Consider the following 10,247-nt stretch of genomic DNA (forward strand, 5'->3'; position numbering starts at 1 on the left):
AAGTTTATTTTCTTTAACACTACAGGAAGCGATGTATTCAAAGCCAAAAAATATGTTTTGGGAAAAGATTAAAAGTGTTACAATCGCAACAAAAAAATGGCCAAAGTGGGTATTCCTTAATCCCCTTGCAAAGAGTTTAGGGGTGGATCTACACCAAGAAACACAATGATTACTAGGTAATGGAGAGCAGTGTATATTGTAGAATAAGAAAGAACATGAAGACTTACTGGATATTATGAATGAAGTAATTATATGTTAGAGTAACTCAGAGATAATGAAGAGAATAGGAACTCAAAGATAGAGCCTTTTTCCTATTCCTTTAGCAATTAACATTATGGTGGAAGTTGTTACATATGCACAATTACTTATATAAAAGTTTTTATCACCCACGGATCCCGGCCCGCAGCAGCTCTCTGCTCCCAGACCCGGTGAGAGAGAGACCCAACCGCCTGGTCAGGTGGGCACTCCTGAGGCTGCAGAGCGGAAGAGACCACCAACACTGCTCACCCCTGCCCACATCCCTGGCCCAAGAGGAAACTGTATAAGGCCTCTGGGCTCCCGTGGGGGAGGGCCCAGGAGAGGCAGGACACCTGCCAGAGACACCGCCAGAACCTGAAAGAAACAGACCAGATAAACAGTTCTCTCCACCCAAATCCCGTGGGAGGGAGAGCTAAACCTTCAGAGAGGCAGACAAGCCTGGGAAACCAGAAGAGACTGCTCCCTGCACACACATCTCGGACGCCAGAGGAAAAAGCCAAAGACCATCTGGAACCCTGGTGCACTGAAGCTCCCGGAAGGGGCGGCACAGGTCTTCCTGGTTGCTGCCGCTGCAGAGAGCCCCTGGGCAGCACCCCACGAGCGAACTTGAGCCTCAGGACCACAGGTAAGACCAAATTTTCTGCTGCAAGAAAGCTGCCTGGTGAACTCAAGACACAGGCCCACAGGAACAGCTGAAGACCTGTAGAGAGGAAAAACTACACGCCCGAAAGCAGAACACTCTGTCCCCATAACTGACTGAAAGAGAGGAAAACAGGTCTACAGCACTCCTGACACACAGGCTTAGAGGACAGTCTAGCCACGGTCAGAAATAGCAGAACAAAGTAACACTAGAGATAATCTGATGGCGAGAGGCAAGCGCAGGAACCCAAGCAACAGAAACCAAGACTACATGCCATCATCGGAGCCCAATTCTCCCACCAAAACAAACATGGAATATCCAAACACACCAGAAAAGCAAGATATAGTTTCAAAATCATATTTGATCATGATGCTGGAGGACTTCAAGAAAGACATGAACACACTTAGGGAAACACAGGAAAACATTAATAAACAAGTAGAAGCCTACAGAGAGGAATTGCAAAAATCCCTCAAAGAATTCCAGGAAAACACAATCAAACAGTTGAAGGAATTAAAAATGGAAATAGAAGCAATCAAGAAAGAACACATGGAAATAACCCTGGATATAGAAAACCAAAAGAAGAGACAAGGAGCTGTAGATACAAGCTTCACCAACAGAATACAAGAGATGGAAGAGAGAATCTCAGGAGCAGAAGATTCCATAGAAATCATTGACTCAACTGTCAAAGATAATGTAAAGCGGAAAAAGCTACTGGTCCAAAACATACAGGAAATCCAGGACTCAATGAGAAGATCAAACCTAAGGATAATAGGTATAGAAGAGAGTGAAGACTCCCAGCTCAAAGGACCAGTAAATATCTTCAACAAAATCATAGAAGAAAACTTCCCTAACCTAAAAAAAGAGATACCCATAGACATACAAGAAGCCTACAGAACCCCAAATAGATTGGACCAGAAAAGAAACACCTCCCGTCACATAATTGTCAAAACACCAAACGCACAAAATAAAGAAAGAATATTAAAAGCAGTAAGGGAAAAAGGTCAAGTAACATATAAAGGGAGACCTATCAGAATCACACCAGACTTCTCGCCAGAAACTATGAAGGCCAGAAGATCCTGGACAGATGTCATACAGACCCTAAGAGAACACAAATGCCAGCCCAGGTTACTGTATCCAGCAAAACTCTCAATTAACATTGATGGAGAAACCAAGATATTCCATGACAAAACCAAATTTACACAATATCTTTCTACAAATCCAGCACTACAAAGGATAATAAATGGTAAAGCCCAACATAAGGAGGCAAGCTATACCCTAGAAGAAGCAAGAAACTAATCGTCTTGGCAACAAAACAAAGAGAATGAAAGCACACAAACATAACCTCACATCCAAATATGAATATAACGGGAAGCAATAATCACTATTCCTTAATATCTCTCAATATCAATGGCCTCAACTCCCCAATAAAAAGACATAGATTAACAAACTGGATACGCAACGAGGACCCTGCATTCTGCTGCCTACAGGAAACACACCTCAGAGACAAAGACAGACACTACCTCAGAGTGAAAGGCTGGAAAACAACTTTCCAAGCAAATGGTCAGAAGAAGCAAGCTGGAGTAGCCATTCTAATATCAAATAAAATCAATTTCCAACTAAAAGTCATCAAAAAAGATAAGGAAGGACACTTCATATTCATCAAAGGAAAAATCCACCAAGATGAACTCTCAATCCTAAATATCTATGCCCCAAATACAAGGGCACCTACATACGTAAAAGAAACCTTACTAAAGCTCAAAACATACATTGCACCTCACACAATAATAGTGGGAGATTTCAACACCCCACTCTCATCAATGGACAGATCATGTAAACAGAAATTAAACAGTGATGTTGACAGACTAAGAGAAGTCATGAGCCAAATGGACTTAACGGATATTTATAGAACATTCTATCCTAAAGCAAAAGGATATACCTTCTTCTCAGCTCCTCATGGTACTTTCTCCAAAATTGACCATATAATTGGTCAAAAAACGGGCCTCAACAGGTACAGAAAGATAGAAATAATCCCATGCGTGCTATCGGACCACCACGGCCTAAAACTGGTCTTCAATAACAATAAGGGAAGAATGCCCACATATACGTGGAAATTGAACAATGCTCTACTCAATGATAACCTGGTCAAGGAAGAAATAAAGAAAGAAATTAAAAACTTTTTAGAATTTAATGAAAATGAAGATACAACATACTCAAACTTATGGGACACAATGAAAGCTGTGCTAAGAGGAAAACTCATAGCGCTGAGTGCCTGCAGAAAGAAACAGGAAAGAGCATATGTCAGCAGCTTGACAGCACACCTAGAAGCTCTAGAACAAAAAGAAGCAAATACACCCAGGAGGAGTAGAAGGCAGGAAATAATCAAACTCAGAGCTGAAATCAACCAATTAGAAACAAAAAGGACCATAGAAAGAATCAACAGAACCAAAAGTTGGTTCTTTGAGAAAATCAACAAGATAGATAAACCCTTAGCCAGACTAACGAGAGGACACAGAGAGTGCGTCCAAATTAACAAAATCAGAAATGAAAAGGGAGACATAACTACAGATTCAGAGGAAATTCAAAAAATCATCAGATCTTACTATAAAAACCTATATTCAACAAAATTTGAAAATCTTCAGGAAATGGACAATTTCTTAGACAGATACCAGGTATCGAAGTTAAATCAGGAACAGATAAACAAGTTAAACAACCCCATAACTCCTAAGGAAATAGAAGCAGTCATTAAAGGTCTCCCAACCAAAAAGAGCCCAGGTCCAGACGGGTTTAGTGCAGAATTCTATCAAACCTTCATAGAAGACCTCATACCAATATTATCCAAACTATTCCACAAAATTGAAACAGATGGAGCCCTACCGAATTCCTTCTACGAAGCCACAATTACTCTTATACATAAACCACACAAAGACACAACAAAGAAAGAGAACTTCAGACCAATTTCCCTTATGAATATCGACGCAAAAATACTCAATAAAATTCTGGCAAACCGAATTCAAGAGCACATCAAAACAATCATCCACCATGATCAAGTAGGCTTCATCCCAGGCATGCAGGGATGGTTTAATATACGGAAAACCATCAACGTGATCCATTATATAAACAAACTGAAAGAACAGAACCACATGATCATTTCATTAGATGCTGAGAAAGCATTTGACAAAATTCAACACCCCTTCATGGTAAAAGTCCTGGAAAGAATAGGAATTCAAGGCCCATACCTAAACATAGTAAAAGCCATATACAGCAAACCAGTTGCTAACATTAAACTAAATGGAGAGAATCTTGAAGCAATCCCACTAAAATCAGGGACTAGACAAGGTGCCCACTCTCTCCCTACTTATTCAATATAGGTCTTGAAGTTCTAGCCAGAGCAATCAGACAACAAAAGGAGATCAAGGGGATACAGATCGGAAAAGAAGAGGTCAAAATATCACTATTTGCAGATGACATGATAGTATATTTAAGTGATCCCAAAAGTTCCACCAGAGAACTACTAAAGCTGATAAACAACTTCAGCAACGTGGCTGGGTATAAAATTAACTCAAATAAATCAGTTGCCTTCCTCTATACAAAAGAGAAACAAGCCGAGAAAGAAATTAGGGAAACGACACCCTTCATAATAGTCCCAAATAATATAAAGTACCTCGGTGTGACTTTAACCAAGCAAGTAAAAGATCTGTACAATAAGAACTTCAAGACACTGATGAAAGAAATTGAAGAAGACCTCAGAAGATGGAAAGATCTCCCATGCTCATGGATTGGCAGGATTAATATAGTAAAAATGGCCATTTTACCAAAAGCCATCTACAGATTCAATGCAATCCCCATCAAAATACCAATCCAATTCTTCAAAGAGTTAGACAGAACAATTTGCAAATTCATCTGGAATAACAAAAAACCCAGGATAGCTAAAGCTATCCTCAACAATAAAAGGACTTCAGGGGGAATCACTATCCCTGAACTCAAGCAGTATTACAGAGCAATAGTGATAAAAACTGCATGGTATTGGTACAGAGACAGACAGATAGACCAATGGAATAGAATTGAAGACCCAGAAATGAACCCACACACCTATGGTCACTTGATTTTTGACAAAGGAGCCAAAACCATCCAATGGAAAAAAGATAGCATTTTCAGCAAATGGTGCTGGTTCAACTGGAGGGCAACATGTAGAAGAATGCAGATCGATCCATGCTTATCACCCTGTACAAAGCTTAAGTCGAAGTGGATCAAGGACCTCCACATCAAACCAGACACACTCAAACTAATAGAAGAAAAACTAGGGAAGCATCTGGAACACATGGGCACTGGAAAAAATTTCCTGAACAAAACACCAATGGCTTATGCTCTAAGATCAAGAATTGACAAATGGGATCTCATAAAACTGCAAAGCTTCTGTAAGGCAAAGGACACTGTGGTTAGGACAAAACGGCAACCAACAGATTGGGAAAAGATCTTTACCAATCCTACAACAGATAGAGGCCATATATCCAAAATATATAAAGAACTCAAGAAGTTAGACCGCAGGGAAACAAATAACCCTATTAAAAAATGGGGTTCAGAGCTAAACAAAGAATTCACAGCTGAGGAATGCCGAATGGCTGAGAAACACCTAAACAAATGTTCAACATCTTTAGTCATAAGGGAAATGCAAATCAAAACAACCCTGAGATTTCACCTCACACCAGTGCGATTGGCTAAGATCAAAAACTCAGGTGACAGCAGATGCTGGCGAGGATGTGGAGAAAGAGGAACACTCCTCCATTGTTGGTGGGATTGCAGACTGGTAAAACCATTCTGGAAATCAGTCTGGAGGTTCCTCAGAAAATTGGACATTGAACTGCCTGAGGATTCAGCTATACCTCTCTTGGGCATATACCCAAAAGATGCCTCAACATATAAAAGAGACACGTGCTCCACTATGTTCTTCGCAGCCTTATTTATAATAGCCAGAAAATGGAAAGAACCCAGATGCCCTTCAACAGAGGAATGGATACAGAAAATGTGGTACATCTACACAATGTAATACTACTCAGCTATCAAAAACAACGAGTTTATGAAATTCGTAGGCAAATGGTTGGAACTGGAAAATATCATCCTGAGTGAGCTAACCCAATCACAGAAAGACATACATGGTATGCACTCATTGGTAAGTGGCTATTAGCCCAAATGCTTGAATTACCCTAGATCCCTAGAACAAACGAAACTCAAGATGGATGATCAAAATGTGAATGCTTCACTCCTTCTTTAAATGAGGAAAAAGAATACCCTTGGCAGGGAAGGGAGAGGCAAAGATTAAAACAGAGACTGAAGGAACACCCATTCAGAGCCTGCCCCACATGTGGCCCATACATATACAGCCACCCAATTAGACAAGATGGATGAAGCAAAGAAGTGCAGACCGACAGGAGCCGGATGTAGATCGCTCCTGAGAGACACAGCCAGAATACAGCAAATACAGAGGCGAATGCCAGCAGCAAACCACTGAACTGAGAATAGGTCCCCCGTTGAAGGAATCAGAGAAAGAACTGGAAGAGCTTGAAGGGGCTCGAGACCCCAAAAGTACAACAATGCCAAGCAACCAGAGCTTCCAGGGACTAAGCCACTACCTAAAGACTATACATGGACTGACCCTGGACTCTGACCCCATAGGTAGCAATGAATATCCTAGTAAGAGCACCAGTGGAAGGGGAAGCCCTGGGTCCTGCTAAGACTGAACCCCCATTGAACTAGTCTATGGGGGGAGGGCGGCAATGGGGGGAGGGTTGGGAGGGGAACACCCATACGGAAGGGGAGGGGGGAGGGGGATGTTTGCCCGGAAACCGGGAAAGGGAATAACATTCGAAATGTATGTAAGAAATACTCAAGTTAATAAAAAAAAAATGAAGTTGCCTAATTAAAAAAAATGATGACCACATTTGATGTGCATATTAGTGTTATCATAGCAAATAAATACTGAACCACAAAAAAAAGTTTTTATCAAATATCTTTCTAAAAATAGAGATGTATTCCCTGCTACTGAAGACGATTTTAATGTTTGTTTATTCTATAGACTAGCAAACCCTTATAAAATAAACTCTTACAAAATAGGTGCAATCTCAAATTTTCTTGGAATTTTGAAAAATGACCATGCAATTCAATTATCTGAAACTTCATCTAGAAGAATAAACACACTATAATTTTTAGAAGAAGTGGAATGAAAAGCAACTTCTGATGGTGGATACTGAAGCCAAAGCTACTAAAACCCGATGCTGATATGGGACGACTATAGAAGGAATCTTAGAAACAGAGATGGAATTGAATAAAAAGAATGTCTTGTAAGCCAGGGGTCAACGGGTATGCTGCCAATGGCCACTGACAGTCTATTTATTAGCATGGCAGGATTAGAGCCAGAATTTCTTTTCTTTATTATCTTTAAAAATATACTCCTCCATTGTTGGTGGGATTGCAGACTGGTACAACCATTCTGGAAATCAGTCTGGAGGTTCCTCAGAAAATTGGACATTGAACTGCCTGAGGATTCAGCTATACCTCTCTTGGGCATATACCCAAAAGATGCCCCAACATATAAAAAAGACACATGCTCCACTATGTTCATAGCAGCCTTATTTATAATAGCCAGAAGCTGGACAGAACCCAGATGCCCTTCAACAGAGGAATGGATACAGAAAATGTGGTACATCTACACAATGGAATACTACTCACCTATCAAAAACAATGACTTTATGAAATTCATAGGCAAATGGAGGGAACTGGAAAATATCATCCTGAGTGAGGTAACCCAATCACAGAAAAACACACATGGTATGCACTCATTGATAAGTGGCTATTAGCCCAAATGCTCGAATTACCCTAGATGCACAGAACATATGAAACTCAAGATGGATGATCAAAATGTGAATGCTTCACTCCTTCTTTAAAAGGGGAACAAGAATACCCTTGGCAGGGAATAGGGAGGCAAAGTTTAGAACAGAGGCAGAAGAAACACCCATTCAAAGCCTGCTCCACATGTGGCCCATACATATACAACCACCAAACTAGATAAGATGGATGAAGCAAAGAAGTTCAGGCTGACAGGAAGTGGATGTAGATCTTTCCTCAGAGACACAGCCGGAATACAGCAAATACATAGACGAATGCCATCATTAAACCACTGAACTGAGAACGGGACCCCCGTTGAAGTAATCTTAGAAAGGACTGAAAGAGCTTGAAGGAGCTTGAGACCCCATATGAACAACAATGCCAACCAACCAGAGCTTCCAGGGACTAAGCCACTACCCAAAGACTATACATGGACTGACCCTGGGCTCCAACCTCATAGGTAGCAATGAATATCATAGTAAGAGCACCAGTGGAAGGGGAAGCCCTTGGTCCTGCCAAGACTGAACCCCCAGTGAATGTGATTGTTGGGGGGAGGGCAGTCATGGGGGGAGGATGGGGAGGGGAACACCCATACAGAAGAGGGGGGGTTAGGGGGATGTTGACTTAGAAACCGGGAAAGGGAATAAAAATTGAAATGTAAGTAAGAAATACCCAATTTAATAAAGATGGAGGAAAAAATATAGATACTAAACATCAAACACTAAAATATTATAGAAGTATGTTAGAAAAGTATTGAGGACAATTTTCCCACTTTTTTGTAAGAAAAATTTTCTTATAGGACACATGGATCTCAAAATAACATACAGAAAAGGCTTTACATTATGTGTCCATAAATACCCAAAACAGTTTATAATGTAAAACGCACACTCATCACAAATTATAGAGAGTAAAATTCAGTTCAGTCGGATCTGCGGCTGGATTCTTCTGTAGCTCTTTCCTGTCTACCTTTCATTTCCGGAAACATGGCCTCTGGTGTGGCTGTCTCTGATGGAATCATCAAGGTGTTCAATGTCATGAAAGTTCGCAAGTCTTTAATGCCAGAAGTGAAGAAACGAAAGAAAGCATTGCTTTTTGTCAGAGTGAGGACAAAAAGAATGTCATCCTGGAGGAGGGCAAGGAGATCCTAGTAGGAGATGTGGGGCAGACTGTGGATAACCCCTATACCCCTTTTGTAAAGATGCTTCTAGACAAGGGCTGCTGCTATGCTCTCTATGATGCAACCTATGAGAGCAAAGAGAGCAAGAAGGACCTGGTGTTCATTTTCTGAGACCCCCGCGAGTGCACCCCTTAAGAGCAAAATGATCTAGGCCAGCTGCAAGGATGCCATCCAGAAGAATCTGACAGGAATCAAGCATGAATTACAAGCTAACTGCTACAAAGAGGTTAAGGACCACTGCACCCTGGCAGAGAAACTAAGTGGCAGCACCGTTGTTTCCATGGAGGGCAAGCCTTTGTGAGCCACCTCCAGCCCCCTATCTGGAGCACCTAGCAGCCCCAGACCTGCTCTTGGGTAGTGTAGGTTGCCCCTTTCCTGCCAGACTGGAAGGGCTGGGGGGATCCCAGCAGGGAGAGGATTATCTCTTCACTCCAGTTGCCAAACATCCCTCCCACCCTCTGGACAGTCCCTTTCCCTACATCCCTGACAGTTCCAACCTTCCCAAACTGCTTTTGATCTTCTGATTCCTCTTGGGTTGAAGCTAGACCAAGTCCTGTCCTAGGCACCCAGTTTTGGGGTAGCCTGTGTTTTTTAAGGACACCCTTACTCCTCATCCCTCCTCATCTCATGCTGCTAACTTCTAACCAAAATACTGACTCTGTGCTTGTCTGTTTAGTTCTGTGAGTAAATGAACTGTGGAAATGACCCTCCCTGCACCAGCTGGTTGCCCTCCCCTTTCCTTTGTTCTTGGCCACTCACAGAAGCAGGACCAGTAAGGGATCTTCAATTTAAAACATAAAGAAATAGATAAAAAGGATAATTAACAGAAAAAAGAGTAAAATTCAAAAGCTAGTTGAGAAATCAACAACAAAAAACTTAGAAAGCTGTAAACAGGCTATTCGGGCAACAAAAAATATAAGAGGCCCAAATTAATTATTTTTAAAAAAAAATGCATTCTGAATTCATTGTGTTAACTTTCTGTTTAAGCTCCACCTCCACAGTTACTTGGCAACAGCCAAGTAAGCTCCACCCCACAATTACCTGGCAACAGCCAGGCATGCCTGATACTGTAAAAGAGGCTGCTTGCCCGCTCCTCACTCTCTGGCTTTTGTTCTCCCTTACCCTTTCCCTCTTCCCCCTTTGTCCTTTCTCTCCCCATTCCCCCCTTCCCCTCCCTGTGCTCATGGTGAGACTCCTCTCCTTTTCTACTCTTCTCTCTTCCCTCTCGCTTGTCTCATCCTCACATTAAAACCTCTCCATATTGAATCATGTTGGCCTGGTGTGATTTGTCCA

At 41.5% G+C, this 10,247-nt stretch overlaps 1 pseudogene; it reads left to right on the forward strand.

Annotated features, from left to right (window-relative positions):
- Window positions 1-8,723: 8,723 nt before the first annotated feature.
- Window positions 8,724-9,255, forward strand: Cfl1-ps11 (cofilin 1, pseudogene 11; annotated as a pseudogene).
- Window positions 9,256-10,247: the final 992 nt, after the last annotated feature.

The sequence above is a fragment of the Rattus norvegicus genome, chromosome 11 (assembly GCF_036323735.1).
Source record: "Rattus norvegicus strain BN/NHsdMcwi chromosome 11, GRCr8, whole genome shotgun sequence".
Classification (NCBI taxonomy): domain Eukaryota; kingdom Metazoa; phylum Chordata; class Mammalia; order Rodentia; family Muridae; genus Rattus; species Rattus norvegicus.